The sequence below is a fragment of the Zosterops lateralis genome (genome assembly GCF_965231275.1).
Source record: "Zosterops lateralis genome assembly, chromosome: 8".
Taxonomy (NCBI): domain Eukaryota; kingdom Metazoa; phylum Chordata; class Aves; order Passeriformes; family Zosteropidae; genus Zosterops; species Zosterops lateralis.
The window spans coordinates 2,324,309-2,340,860 of NC_139768.1; positions in this window are offsets into that span (position 1 = coordinate 2,324,309).

A 16,552-nucleotide genomic window follows, 5' to 3' on the forward strand; every position below is an offset into this window, starting at 1 on the left:
GCCACTATAAACCTGATTTGCTGCTTTAGCAAGTGTTGTTCTTGGTTGGTGTATGCTTGACACTGAATTCTGCACACAAACATCAGCTGTCTGATCTGATATCCCTGAGACTCTGATGGCAATTTTATGTGTTTAGAATATTTGTTAATAAATGCCATATGTTTTCACTAGATTATGTGTAGGGTAATGGTATTTATGTAATGGTAGAACTATTTGAAAGGAATCAAAAAGTACAAGGTAGTGTTTTTGACATAAAAAGTAGAACGTTCCTTGCCAAATGTTGGTATCTTCATGCTTGATGGAACATTTAACACTTTTTTCCTCACTTAGAAGTTACCTTAAAGTTATTGGCTTCAACAGGTGTTTTGCAGGAGGAAGTCCTTGTTTTGTACTCTCTAAACACTTCATGAGGATCCTGATAAAATCCAACTCTCTGTGTGCACTGTGGTTTATGATCAGTGGGTCAAATATTATTTCACTTGTGACATTGTCTTTCTTTTTTTTCTTATTTCTTTCTATTGTAACTCCAGTAATGCATTAAGATTATGTCAGTGAAGATGGGTTACAATGTAGGAGATTAATATTGTTCAAATTATTTGTTTGGTGAACAGCAAACAAAAAATATAAATCTTAAAAATACAAGAAACAAATTTCTTCCTGGCAGAGTTCTTTTTCCATTAAGAAAAATGATGCCTGGGTATCAGTATCAGCCATCTTTATTGGTTCCCACTTTGTCAAATCCAGATTTCAGAGAAATATCCTCAGCTTTTATGCAAGAGCACAGAGCAAATGGCAGCTGCTGTCTGGGCAGCTTAGAGCAGCTTAGGCTGCAGTGGGGTGTGTGCTGCAGTGGCCTGAACAGACCTGATAATGAACCTGCCTCTGACTTGTCACACTCAGCTCTATCCTGGGAGTCTAAAATAAGTCACAAGCTGAGCCATGGCCAGGCTCCCTAGACAAGGTGCTGAATGCAGGAGCCTTTAAAGGTTTCCACTATTTTGTAACTGCAGCCTGAATGCACCTCTGTGTCTTCACCTTCTTCCAAGGAATATTTTCTGCATTTTCAGGCACCCTTTTGGGTCTGATCTTACTCATCCAATCTCCCTTTTCATACAGTCTGGATGGGTGCTGTGGGAGGACATCCTGGGTTCTGTGGGAAATCTTATAGTCCACTTCTAATTAAAAATCCAACAGAAACAGCCCATGTTCTTTTCTAAAGCTTCAGCAAAGACTGAAGGAAATGGAAGCTATTCCCTGTGGAAAGCCCTGCTCAGAGCATGGCTTCATTCACCCAACAGTGAAGGTGGCTTTCAGCAAGAGCTGGGCTGGCCACACCATTCTGCTCCTCCTGCTCCTCAGATCTGCAGGGGCTGTCAGGCTGAGCTAACATGATTATCCTCAGGATGAGATTACCCAAAGGTGATTTCTTCTTTCCTTGCAGTGACAGGTAATGGGGACTGACTCTTCACCTTTGGAGTCACACTGATGGAATAGGGTTTCCTTCAGGAAACTGAGGATGAGAACCATAATTTTGTTATGTATCCCTTCCCATCTCATATTCCTATATCTGTATCTTGGTTCACCAACACTCTGCTCTGAGCAGGGTTGTGAGTGCAGCTGGACAGTCACCAGGGATCTGTGGTTGTGGGGGCACCTACAGGTGGAGATGTTTGATGGGACAGGCACCAGTCCCCTTGAAGGAGTTTTTCGGTTTCGTTGTCTCTAATTTTGAAGCAATGTTTGTACCAAGTGTTGGTAAGGATGTATCAGCGTCAGAAAGCAGGCTTAGACAATGCTCATTTTTAAAATGAACATTATGTCAATTTATTGGTCATCTGTAAAACAGCAGTGGCTGTGCCTACAAAGGGCCAGTGAAGAAGTTTTGGGTTATATAGGATATATAGAGACTTGGTGCTGCATTGTCTGCAGGGCTGCAGTGTGGTGGATAGATAAGCCTGCAGTGCAAATCAGAAGATCATGTGCAAGGAATTAGGAGAAGCAAATCTAATTATTACTCTTGCAAAGACTGTTTACTGTCCCTTGATTCACTTTTTCCATCATATGCTGAAACAACATGGGTTGTGTGACGTGTTGGGAGGTCAGTATGATTTTGCACAGATTTGATTTTTGATGTGCCATCCTTAATTACTGGAAAAAAGTTTGGAAGAGTCTGAAAAGGAAAATAGTATGATACAGATATATTTGGTGACAGATCAACAGATCTCAGTGTTTTATAAGAGCATTATGTTCTCTAAGGGAAAATGGCACAAAGAGACTTCCACCATAGTGACACAATATTACATCTGCTCAATAAATCAGGTAATCTGTCATCAGAGCCAGTCTCTGTACGTTGCAGCAGGCCCTTGAAACTCTCTTTCAGTCACCTTTTGCCTCAGTGCTTAGTGATAATCACACAGAATTATCTCTCTGTGGCAATTTTTGAGGTTCACTGTAATTCACACAGAATCCTTTAAACAACTATGTGAATCACAAAATCAACTAGATTGGAAAAGATCTTTGAGCTCATTAAGTCAAAACCCTTCAGAGCACAGGGGAGTGAACCACCCAGCTGAGCCTCTCTTAACTGGTCACATCCCCCACCAGCCCCTTTCCTCAGGGAGAAAGAGGAATTTTTATTTTCTGCTTCAGAAGATGAAATTAATTTTGTAAAGTGCAGGTTGTCTTGGGCTTGCCTGAGGTCAGCTCAGGCAGGGAGTGGGCTGTGCCTCTGGTAGGTGGCCTGTAGAAAAGCTCAGCTGGGGGAACAGTCTGATGGTGATGAATCAGAGCCACAAATCTGGCCATGTAACTGCTGTGGCCTCATCATCCCATTTTCAGTGAGTCTGTCAGTGTAAGTTTTGCCCCAATTTCTTGTCTGTTTCCCTTTCAAACAGTCATTCCACAAATGACTCTATGGAAAAGCTAGATTAAAAAGTCACATAAGCTGCTTTAGCAGCCATTAGTTTAAATACACTCAGCATTGTAAACATTCATATGCCAAATCAATCCAGTAAATGGAGACAGGTCAGTGTATTAAATGGACTGGCATGAACTCAGGACACCAGGTCCCCTCAGCAAGAGATGCAGAGACTGTTCTCTCTCTCCAACACTTTGCACTTACTAAGATCAATTTGTTTGAGAAATTATTTTGTCATTAATTGGAAGTAGTGACAGATGTGGTTAGAGAGGTCCCTGAGAGGTTTAATGTACCTCCAGGACTGGGAGGCTGATGCTTGCTAGAGAATGGAGATACTCTTGCTTTGGAAACCACCCTGTGGGTACAATTCCCTGTCTTTGGCTCCCATCCCTACATGCCTGCGCTTCTGGAGTGAGAGACAGCCTGGAAAACTAACAGCAACATAAATTACCAGTGCCTTTCCCTTCCATGGATGCCATGGTAGGAGGAAAGTGCTTTTCTCTTGGCACACTTGGCCAATGCTGCTTGGACAGCTGCAGAGAAGAAACAATGATGGTCTCAAACAGCAGCATGGGCATTGGACGCCCTGCAGTCATTGAGATAAATTTGTGCCTCTGCTGTGCCTTATGGACCCAAATCCTTTCACCAAGTGTGGTAGACCTGTCCTGGTGGGCTGTTAGGAAAGGCCTTGCTAGCACCTTTGGCAGGTTACCTCTGAGTATGGACCCTGGAGTGCTCTCTGCACATGCTGGGTGAACACAGGCTGTGGGCTTTATATTTCTCTTTCTGTAACAAGAGAGAAATAATATGGTAGCAATGTTGACTTTTCAGAAAGTGCAGAACCAAGAGATGCCCAGTGATTTTTGTTTAGCTGGCCGTGAGATTGTCACAGGCTGAACAAATCAAACAGCCACACATCCTTTTGTCTCTGTTGTGTATCTCCTGTCTGAGGAGTCTGTGAGCCCCAGCAGAAACCAGCAGCCCCTTGCAGAAGTTAAGCAAGTCACTCATATATTTGTACATGAGTACATATGTATATATGAGGAGTACTCAATACTCCTCAAAACACAGACTTGTTGTTTCATTACCAATAAAATAAATTTCACATGAGTTTGGTTTCTATGCTCTCTTGATGGGAGGGTGAGGAAATATCTAATGTTAAATTGGTTCTTTCCTATCCATTCCATAAGTAAAAAAAAAAAAAAACAAAAAAAAAACCAAAAAAAAAACCCCCAAAAAAAATACCCAGTGTCCAGAAGCCCAGTGCTCTTGTCAGGGGACTTGCAGCACTGGGGATATTAGGAAGTGTTTGGGCATTGGCTAAGCCTAAAATCTTAGTGCGGTGTTAAAGAAATATTCTTCTCATTACACTTGCTGGTTTTTTTTTTTTTTTTTTTTTTTTTTTTTTTTTTTTTTTTTTTTTTTTGGTGTTGTGTTGTTTTGTTTTGTTTTTCTCTGACAGGAGAAAAAAAACTAACTAAGGAAAAAAAGGAATTGACTGAGGTTTTTTCTTGGGGCCCACTGAGGCTGCTGCAGGGATGAGAAGTGTCATTAGGCAACCTCAGGTGTGCACCAGCTCTGCATCTTTCCTGGCTGTGATCACAGGATAGGATGACTTGGCATTGGGCCACTTATTTTTTCCCCTCTGGTGGAACTTTGCCATTTCAGTGTACTCTGGTGATGGCAACACAGGACTTAATAAAGAGAAGATGTGCTGAGTCTTCACTATTACAGGCCATGGCCCCACTAAACATAATAACATTAATCTCTTTTCTTCCAATTTCTAAGACTGGACTGTCTTATGTTATGATGAGGTCTTGTTTTTTATTTGTTTTTGAGAGTAAAGAGGAGAGCAAAACCTTTTTGGCCTCCTTCATCTGGAGTGACTTGCTATTTTGTACTGTAACTGTGTGCCATAGTACTATTGCAAAGCCTAAGAAGATTTAACCAACCTGCATTTCAGGAGGAAATGATAGCTTAGATAATTGTTCAACTTGATAATAATTTAAAAAATAATCAGATTTTATTCCAAAGGCCCAAGTTTGTGTTGTTACTAAGAACCAGGTAACTTCTTGTGCAACCTACTTGGGATCCTTGTCTGTCATCTACTGTAGGGGGTTTGGTCCAGAGTGAGAGAGATTGCTGAAGTCAAAACTTAAATAGGTTTGCAAATGCAATATAGCAAATTTGAATAAATTTCTCCTCTAAATATGTGATTCTACCATTGTCTTCTTGTCTTTCACCTTTGTATCCCCCCTGCTCTCTATGGTGCTGCTGTTCTCCTCATGTCTCAGTGAGTGATACTCCTGCTGTGGTCCATGTCTAACCTCAGGAGGCTCAAAATAAATGTCTGGAGTTTATATTTCCTCCAGATATGATCTATACTGGTTGCTGTCTTATCGCTCTTTGGATTTGTAGCCAGGTGTAGTTGAAAATGTTTTGGTTACTCTTCTACTATACAACCTTTCCAGAAAATAGCAGAAATTTGATGGTTCTTAAGGAAAAATATTCTGGGAGCAGCATGAGGGTACCATGAGTTCTGGAGTTTCTGCCTGCAGTCAGTTTGATTCTGCTTTTGATGTAGAACCCCAATTCCCTTTCATCGGTGTGTTTGTTTATTTTGCTGAGATTTCATGGCTTTTTAAACAGAAGCCCACCACATGTTTTGGTAGTGGCTGTGACAGAACACACGAACATTTCCTGGTTCATTATTTCTCCTTTGACCAGCTCTGTCTATCCTCTCCTTCTCATCTGTGTTGAGCAGATGAGTGTGTCTCAATAACGAACATTTAAGAATGTTGCAATCTGTGTGTGTGGCAGTGCTCCAAGTGAAGGAGGAAAACTGTGGGAAGAGTTCCTGGGTACTCGTTTTACTGCTCAGCATTAGGCATCTGTTTAATTGTTTCTAACAAGCTGAAGCAAAATGGACAGGCAGATGCAATCAGATATATTTTAATTTGCATCTCTGGGACGTTTCCCATGCCAGAGTAGGGTTTGGGAGTCATTCTGTCTCTGGGGTATGAAAAAATGCCAGGTTTGCTGAGAGTGGGCTTGCCTTGTTTCCATGTGGTGTTTGAAAAGGGCAAAATTAAAAAGTGGAAAAACTTGCAGCCTTATTAAATCTAGTATTAAATTTTGAGATTAACCTGTAATTTTAATGGTTGTTTACTTCGGGATGATTCAGTTGTTGGGATTAATTTGCATTAATAATGTCCTACATTCCCACTTTGACAAATATGTGCGTGTACTCACACTGTCCAGAAATTTTCTCAGTTTTAGTGTAGGTTCAACATTCCTTGAGCAAAGTGGCTGGTGAAAAAACAGAGCTGGTCTGAATGAGTGCTGTTACTGAAGAAGAAATAGATTATGCAGGCTAACAAGTCAGCATGTAAGATATCAATGTCCAAGGTAAAATGCATGGAGTGATCTGGTTTTGGCATCTGTAAAATGACTGAGGTCAGCAGGAGCTGGGACCCCTCTCTGAGAATGGGAGACCTCCTGAAACCTCTGCTGTGGTGCTGAGGATTTATTTCTTCCTGAAGCAATTGCCAATCAAATACAGGGTACTCTGCAGTTGTTTTACTGAAGTCATTCCTGTTCTAGGTTTGAGCCTGTTTTAGCTCTTCTCACCACCAATTTACGATGGGGGTCCTCCCCTAATTAGGGGATGTATCAGTTTTCCTTGTGAAGGTCTCATGGTGCCTACAAAGGGTTGTCCTGGAAAAACCAGTGGGAGTTTAATTCACAGAAATGCTTCTGTGTTCAGTGTTAATGACTTGTAAATACAGGCAGGAATAAGGAGCTGCAGGAGCAACCCCAATTGCTTGTTGTGCTTTTTGGGATGGCTGTTTGTGTGGGTGAGTTCTGTGACCAGTCTATTCATGTGTGGCAGACTAAGGGCTCACAAGTCTCACATTTTCAAAAAGCTGTTGACAATTCACCACTATTGCAGTCATTTGTTAATATGGACTGAACAGCTTACTACTTTTATTTTTTTTTTTTAAGTGTGTGAATATTTTTACCTCTTTCTAGTCTTGTTTGGGGTGTGGTTTGTTTTTGGTTTTGCCTTTTTTTTTTTTCCCCTGACTGTTCCTGCATGGTTAACTGGAGTCAACTTGAGGTTAAAGCTAATTTAAACTGGTTGCTATATTTAGCATTTATGGTGCTAAAAGGATTATAGGAAAATAGATACTACATAAGTGGCCATAATCTTCTCACTGCTTGTATTACTTGAGTGGCAGAGAATGGGGTGCCAATCTGAGATTAAAAATCTAATTTTAGGGAGTTAACAAGAGTCACATTGAAGCAAAAAGGTACAGAGGGATTAAATTTTGTGGACTTAATTTTTTTAATTGGGCCCCTGACCTGCTTAAAACCTTGCAATCATACTTTTAACGAAAGCCTGTGATTCTAAATGATGTACTATTTCCATACACCAATTTAATAAAATCAAAGTAGCCACTTCAGTTTGACCCTTGATGGAACAGCCAGGATATATTTTCAGAGGTCAGTTTTTTCCACTGCCTGAAGCTTGGCAAGGCAGCTCTGTGCCATAATTTTTGATTGCTGGAGGCAGCAGTCAGCCAGCTCCTCATCTGTATTCCTTCCTGCATGACAAGAAAGCCCAGGCTGGGATGTGAGGAGCCAGTGCAGATGGCAGCTCTGCCCCTTGGTCACAGTTACAGCCACTTTGCCTGGAAAGACCACCCAGATAATTTCTTTTCCATCACCTGGAGAGAAAAGAAAGAAGAAACAGACTAGTGACAAATAATGTTGTTTGTAGCCATGGCCTTATGGCTGTGGCAGGAGGAGGGTGGGCTACTTCTGAGAAGAGACACAAAAAAATTTTAAACCGTGGAATTCCCATCATGTTATGGATGAACCAGCTTGTCTGAGTTCAGTTGTCAGTGCAAGTGAGGAAGGACTGGCTGCTGGCACCGAGGCACTGCAGGAGCCTGGGGACTTGGTAAGATAAAATGCACAGCCCTGGTTTCCTGGGGGTTATTCTGCATTATTCCAGTCATATTTAATGGCTACCAGCAGGAGGAGGGATGGATCTTGCATTCTGACTGCAACCGAAACTGAAGCAAAATCAGCATCCAGAGAATGTCTGAACAGGGCTCCCTTTAATTCCTGCTCGTCTGTGGGTTTTTAAATAACAATTAAACCCTCCTAATGGGATTTGTGTACCATATGGCACCTTTCTCACAGGATGGCACTTTTTTGTTGCTATCCTGTCATTTGTCCACATCTTCAAATGGTTTTTAGCCAGAAAAAACAACAGGCACCATTTAGGGACATCCAAGGAGGGAACACCATCCCTTTGGATAATTATTTGTAAATATTTGTCTGAGGTATTGTGTTCTCTCGTGGTGGTGTAAATCAATGGAGTAGAATTCAGTGGTGTCCTGGTTTAACCCCCAGCCAGCAATTTAAGCCCCACACAGCTGCTCACTGACTCCCCCCGCAGTGGGATGAGGAGGAATTGGAAGAGTAAAAGTGAGAAAACTCGTGGGTGGAGATAAAGACAGTTTAATAGGTAAAACAAAAGCCTCGTCCATAAGCAGAGCACAACAAAGAATGAATTCAGCACATCCCATGGGTGGGCAGGTGTTCAGCCATCCCCAGGAAAGCTGAGCTTCCTCACATGTAACAGTTACCTGGGAAGAAAAATGCCATTGCTCTGAACGTCCCCCTCTTCCTTCTTCTCCCAGCTTTATACACTGAGCATGATGTAATAGAGGCTGGAATATCCCTTAGGTCAGCTGGGGCCAGTCCTGGTTTTGTCCTCTCCCAGCTCCTTGTGCACCCCCGGCCTCCTCACTTGGTGGGATGGGGAGCAGAAAAGGTTTTGGCTCTGTGTAAAAGCTGATCAGCCATAAAGGTAAACATTTCTGTGTTATAAACACCGAATCCAAAACATTGCTGTATAGCAGCTGCTATGAAGAAAATTAATTCTAACCCAGCCAAAACCAGAACAAGTGGCAAGCTCAGGCCTCTGAAATGTTTTAGCAAAAAGAATTTAATAAATGTTCCATGTAAGCAAAGACTGTTGGGCGATAGGATTCTGGCATGCCTCTAGTCCTGAATTCCTGAGTTTTGTTTATAATACTCTCGTTTTTGCTGATAGTGAATTCTGGGAAAGAGCAACTGCAACAGGACACCAATTTTATCATTTCGTCTGTGTAACAGAAGACACTAAGCTATTGCTTGTCTTACTGATGCTTGCAATGCTTGCTTCTCTTTTAATTTCCTCCTAATCCTAGTAGTAGTCACACAGCATTTTGGTGGTAGATGGAGCCTTTAATTATGGGCAATGCCATGGGATTAATGTTTCTAATTTCAGCTGCTGAATGGGGTTTCACTGGAGTCAAGAACTGTGTTTTTTTCACAGATGCTTCAAGTTGAAACTCATTGCTGCTTCATGTGTTGTATTTATAAGTATGGCTGCTATATACATTTGATTTCAAATGCCATCCTTGGCCAATTGTGTCAGAGGTGCTGATACTCTGCTCTCCCCACCTGTCTATCCCACAGCAGGTGTATCTGTCAGTCTGTAATTCCAGTGTACAGTTTCCCCTGGAGGATCCTGCCTCTGAATAAGTACCTGGTGCCTTCTAAATTTCTAAGACCAGTGAAGTTGGCTAGTGTGACTCCCTTCAGCAAGCCCATTGGGATCAGATCTGGCCATATCTGTGATGTGCTTCACTTTCCAAGTGCTCTGTGGATGAGTTTGGAGAAAGCAGGGGAACATTTCAAACTAGTTTTGGCCTTAATGTAAAGGAAAGTATTCATAGCTTCACAAGGGTTGATCACTCTCCGCTGCTACCCAAGAAGATTTTACACTTGTTTTGCATCCTTAGGAATGGATTATGGTCTCTCAAACACCTGATATCAAATTTTCTGACTGTCTATGTCAGAACAGGATATAAGGTTACCCTTTCTCCCTGAGAATGAGGCCAACATGACCCCACAATGCTGACCCTTGATCATCATTTGAGCCATCAGGGAAGCATTGCAGGCACATTGGTTCCAGTACAGGCAGTCCTGTTTCACCAAGGGCTGAGGAAATAAAGCTGTGCATAGGGGAACTAAGGGCTCACAGCTCACCAAGCCAGGAAGGACAACCATAATCATCTAGTCTGAAATTAGGCCAAAAGTGTATCTTCAGAGCTATCTATCTTTGTCTAAAAGGTTGCAAGTGATGGTCATTTCACTAGTTCCCCTGATAAGCTGTTTCTGTCTTTCATTACTTTGTTGCTGGGAAATTTCCCTTTATTTCAAGGTTGAATTTTTCTGGCTTCAACTTTTATTCATTGGATTTTTGTCAGCCAGATTGGGAAGCTCCTCACGTATGTCTTCCCCAAGAGCAATTACCTACACAGTGTGATGAAGGTATGTCTGTGCTTTCTCCTCAGTGAGCTGAATATGCTGAGCTTCTTACCCATCACGTCAGAAGGCATGGGCTTCTTTTTTAAAGCCAGAGAATACATTTGTGACACTCACTTGAACTCTGTCCAATGCCTTCAAATCCTCTTAAAATGCAGACACTAGGACAGCATTCAGTAACCTAGTAAGGGTCTTGGCAGTGCTGCCAAACGATGCTGAAATCCTTCATTATTTCTGCTTCATATTATTCTCCCCCACCCATATTCAAGAATCTCATTAGTCCTTTTTGCAGCAGCATTGCCCAGACAGCTTACATTGAGGCGATTATCCATAATGACCCCTAAATCCTTTTCTGAGCTCTGTTTTTCAAAGCAAAGTCTTCTATCATGTAAATATAAGCAACTGCCATTCTTGGATCTCAAACACTTGATCCTACAAAAATACATTTTTTCAGGTTACAGCTATTTACCCTGATGCCTCATTTAGCCATCTGTCTCTTAAGTTAAGTTACTACTCCACACAGTTTTATGTCACCTGAAGATGGGACTGTAGCATAGAAAGAAGCAAAACCAAAGAGTCAATCAAGAAAAAGTCTCTGGTTTTAAAATGTCCCCATTTAGTGGTACCTGCCTATGAACTTTATTTTAAGAACTGCCAATAGTCTGGTATTCAGTTCAGAGAATTCCACAAAAGGTGTAATTGGCTGTATTTTACTTATCCTTACAAGTATCTTGGGGAAATTCAACTTTTCACTAGGAGCACATGAGTCTTTGCATTTCGTCCTGGAAAAAAAAAAAATACTGTGATCTAAATTTCTTCACATCTAATCCAGTCAAATCAATTCCAAATTACTTGTTCTCTTTCAGTTGGCAAAACTAAGTCCAACCATTAATTAAAAATAATTATTCTTAATTGGTAGTTCAAAGAATGTGATTTTGGAAAGGTCATTTCTGGCTTAAATATTCAATGATACTGAGTTGCCTAGTCCCAGGTTTTGGATCCTTGTTGAAAACAGACTGCAGTGAAGTGGCTCAATGTGCTGACAAAGAACATGAAACAAAAATCTCCCCTCTTTTCAGATTTGTAGCCTAAGGTCCTTTTCCTTACTTCCTGTGTGGATTCCACTTTTGGTTTGGAAGGGATCTTAAAGATCACCTGGTTCCAACCCCTCTGCCTTTAGTAATGAAACCTTTAACAAGACCAGGTTGTTCAGAACTCCATCCAACCTGGTCTATATGTAAGTGAACTATTGCTGTCACCATTTAAAAATGAGATAAATAATTGTAGGACCACAAATGTTTGTCTTCCTAGAGTCATAATCTTGTAGTACAATAATTAGAATTATTTTTCAAACTTTATTTTTAACAGCACTGTAAAAAATATCAGACCTTGCTTTATAGCTACACAATTATTTTTCTAATTCCCAAGAACCAATTTTTGGTAAAGGAAGCACATTTTCTACCATTAGACACTTACTGAACTAGGTATTGTCCTCTGAAACATATTTCTAAACAATGTTTAATTAGTTTACATTAATTTGAGACCTGGGTTAATTAAAATTAGATTCCTTTAAAGCAGGTAATTGAATTTGCATCTGAAATACATTAAATTGGCATTTAGGTGCATAATCTTAATTGTCTTGACCATTTCTGTGGGTCAGAGTCTCGAGGGAGGTATCAGCTCTCTGCAGCTCCCTTTGCCTCACCTCTGGCATTGCTCAGGGGTATTATTCCTATCCAGTGAGTCCTATGCTTGTCTCTTTTTTCTCCTGAAACAAGGAAAGCCTGTAGCCCCTTTACACACCACTGGTTCTCCTCTTCTGACAGTTCTGTGTTCTGATGTTCTGTTCTGAACAAAACCTGCTTTGGAAAATTTCATACGTGGCAAACACTGGAAGAAATTACAGTCTGCAGAAATCCAAGGGTCTCAAAGTATTAAAAAACCAATTCTTAAATCTTGCATTCACAATTTCAATTGTATTAATAATCATTCAGACTTGCATCTCATTGAGAAGAATTTTTGTGCCTCTTGGTGCTGTTATTGGATCCTTTTGTCTTTTAATGACATACACAAAAGGTTACTTTACATTAGTAAACTTCCAAACAACACCTAATACAGATGTGTAGGCATGTGTGTTCACCATTTGAAAATACTTAATATTTTACAGAATATTCGTGCACCAGACCCACCCTCCCTTTTTCTCTGCAGAGAGTGGAATACCTTTTTCATAAGAAAAAGCCTTATGAGTATTTACTGTGTTAGCCTGGCCAGGGTAGCTCAGACAAACCATTGACTGTAATCCTCTGATGGACAGTCTTGAGTGTGAATATGTGTAAAAAGGCAGATGGTACCAAATATTCCAGTTTAACTCCAACGTGCAAACTCTCACTATCATGGGCTGAGGTGTGAGCTTCTTCTTTGTCATCCTTGCAGGTGAGACATGAACAGAGATTTCAGTGAGACATAACAGGAAGGATGAGCACTCATGACTAACACTTGCCATTCATCGTGCTATAAAGATCTTATCTTTCACTTTTTGTCTTTGTATCCCACTTTGTTGAACCAAACCAATCACTTGGGTTCATGTTTAAGATTTTTTTTTCTGTGATGACAAAACCAGCTCACTGCCCTGTTTTACAGGAATGGGGTTCAAGGAGGCATGATGATAAACTGGGAACAAGTGCAGATTCCTCCTGAATTGTTGTGTAATGCTCCCAGCAGCTGTACTGAGGGTGCTGGGAAAAGCACATCACAATGTGTGTGAGGAATGTGCACTGCAAAAAAACCTGGCTCCCTTTTATTGAACTGGAGTGTGTTTGTGAGTGTGGGCAGTGCATGAAAGCTGAGTCAGCAAGGTCTGGATTTGCAGCATTATTGAGGACACAGGAACTTCATTTGGAGTTGTGGGCGTTTAATAACCTTGAAAATAGAACTGCATGAAATGCTATTTAAGGTGTGAGGCATTTATGTCTGCTGAAAGAAATTACCCTTTGTATCTAGAGATAAGGAGGAAAAATTGCTTTCTGTTTTTTCTCTGAAAGTCTGTTTTTCATCAGTGTGACACAAATAAGCAGAGTTAGTTTGCCTGTAAGAAGGATGGTGGGGTGTTTAAGTGATATTGGATATAATGCTGCAGGTCACTGGGTGTTAGGAGTGGTTGGATACTGAACCAAGTAATTGAAGCCAAGGAGAGCCCCACTTTCACTTCTGTTTGGGTTGTCCCCAACAAAGGGTTGCAATGGTTAATGTGATATATATAACCTGAGGTGTCATTTAATTACTTTTTAACAGTGGGCACACAGTCATTGTAGTCACTCTCATCTTTAGTGACAGGACAGGTATTAATCACTGATGTTCATATTGGCTGTACTGGCTTAAGCTGAATTTCCCTTTTTTCGTTCTTATGCAGTTTGGTTTAGAGAATAGGTGGGATACTCTGTGTATAGGAGTGTCTTGTATCCCCCGTATAACCCCCTGGCCTGTACTTTGATTAGGGTAATGTAAATCCTGTTTCTGGCCATCTGGGACTCTCCAGAGAGCAAAAACATGATGGGATTTTGTTTGCTTCAGCCTAAACTCCTCAAGATAAAACCTTGTTGTGGCAGGTGTAATCGGGATGGTAACAGATATCCACTGGCAGTGCCATGGGGAGCTGGGCCAGCACATTGTGGTGAAGGCTGACTGTGCTAAAGATAAACTGTATAATTAACTGGAAGTATGTGTTTGGCTTCTTGATGCACTGCAGTTTGGTTTCAGATATTTTCCTGAAGTGCAGGACATTTGTTTAGGCCATTGTTAGTGGTCATCATTAATGTGAATAACCCATTGGTGAGGACTAGTCACAGCCAGAAGAGTGACCAGTTATCAGGTACTGCCTGATCTTGGTGACCAGTCATTGGAAACTCTCATGTTTATTTCCGTGTCTTTTTTTTTGTTTCAATTTTTTTTGGTGAAGAGAAAGTATCCATAATCCAATAAATGAGTCATGAGCAACCCAAATTCCTCCCCTCTTTGGCAGAAAGTCAGCAGCCAAGGCTATAAATTAGAATTTGAACAGTTTGTTCAAATGCTTTTTTTGCCTCTCTCCCCTCAGCCAGGAACTTGTATGAAGGAGTCTTCAGGCTGGAACAACTGCCTGAGAAGCATTTGTTGAAGATATTTAGGGGGGAGATAAATGACAGGAGAAATGACTCAGGTTTTATGTACATCTTTACATTTAGAGGTGCAGAGTGAAACCAGGTGGGATTTCTGACTCAGTGGGAGAAACACAGTGCACAGGAAACCATCTGAAGGGAGGTGTCTCTCTCCCTGGGGTGGGACAGGCTGTTCTCATCTCACTATTAATGCACTGCACTGCCTCTGCTTAGTCCCAAGTCCTACATTGGGCACTATGAACATGTCCTGTGTTCTTCACAGTCTGTCTATAAGTTTTGCACCTTCCCTAGGTCTGAAAGGTTTCAGTGACTTTGTTTCTTCAGTGGGGCTCTAGAGTACAGCTTTTGTTGCTGCTCAGGACAGAGGCCCCATTTGTCACAAGGCTTGAATACCCTTTACCAACATTCAGCTCTCTAAGTCATGATATTCAGCTTTACCCACCACTACTTCTCAGTAATCAGTATGAAAAAGAATGCACAAACCTAAGCATGTTTAGATTTGTAGCTGTCCAACAGAATGAAGAAACAGCTCTGCTGCTTTCTGCTCCCACAGTAGAAAGTTTGTAGTAAGAGCAAATCAAAAATCAATCAGCAAATGGACTAAACCAAAGTCTGAGATGAGTTCCTGATGTATGTTTCCTTTAAGCCAAAGGGACTCAGTCCCTAACCAAATGTCTTTAGCTGTTATTTATTAGATTATTACAGTTTTTTAATGTAAACCATAATGTGTTTCAATAGGCAGAGATGAAGAACACTCCTCCAACTGTGAACTTCAGAAAATGCACATCTCAAACTAATTTTACTGCATGTCCCATCATTCCTCTGGGAGCAGCAAACAATCATTCCATCTCTCATGCCCTGGATCCCTGTTCAATAAGCCTGTCTCTATTCTCCTCACCAGCCATCTCTCTCCTTCATTTCCTCCCTACTGTGTTCAAGCTTCTCCCTGTGTTTGATCATCTCTGTGGCTCTTTTCTAGTTTGTCCTCTCTGAGTTGGAACAACCCAAACTATGTGCCCTGTTCACTAAGTCTGAATATTTGGTTTTCAAATGGTGTGACTGTGTCCTGTTTTGTTACCTACTCCATTTTTGGTGTTTTTTAGCATTCTGCTGGGATTTGTCATTGTGACCCTGCTGACAGTGGAGCTGGTGATTGCAAGACCTCCCCAGCCTCTTTCCTGAGAAAGAGATAATTGCACATTTAGAGCCTGTCACTGCAGATACATACTTAAAGGTAATTTTGTGCCCAGACATGTTATTTTGCACTTATCAGCACAAACATTTTGTCATCTGCTCACTTTGTATTAGGTGTACCTAAGATGTGAGTCTTTGCTGTCAGCACTGGATGTCATTGTTCTGCATAATTTTGTTATGGCATTTTTTCAGTGCTCTGTCAGGTAGTTTGTGACCAGATTAAACCTCATGGAGTCCCAAAGCACATCTCAGAATGGGATCCTGCTGGTTAACTACTGACAAAATGACATTTATTCCCTATCTCTAGACATGAATGTTCCTTCTACCCACTGATAGTTTAGCTTGCAGGATTGTACCATCTACCCTTTTGTAGCTCACAAACAACTGTTTTCCCTTTTAATATGTTGGAAGGCATCAAAAGGATAGATCAGCTTTTTCTTTGGTTTGTTTCAAAAACCCTTTTTACTGTCAGGGCTTGGAAATGAACCATATGATCCCTGTAAGTATCAATTAGTTTGCTTTTTTTTGTACACACAATCTCTCTTAATCTGTGTCGTGCACATATTTTTCTACAAGTGGGCAATTCTGAGACACATCTTGTAATAACAGGCAATATCAACTGGCAGTTTTTCATCACTAGGCAATAGGAGCAACATGAGTAAATACAAGTGTTTAAAGTGGACATTTCTGAGAGTTTAACATACATATGAATTCTGATGATTGTGAAAGTGACTTTTTAATTGCTCAGATGTTTTAATCACCACTGATTCAGTGATTGCTCTCTTATGTAGAATGTAAAGGAATTTAATGGAAGATGTGAAGTGAATTTTTATTCTTATGACATTTTTGAGCAGAATCTGACTCATACCTCCCTTTAGTTTTTGCTCAATGTTCAACA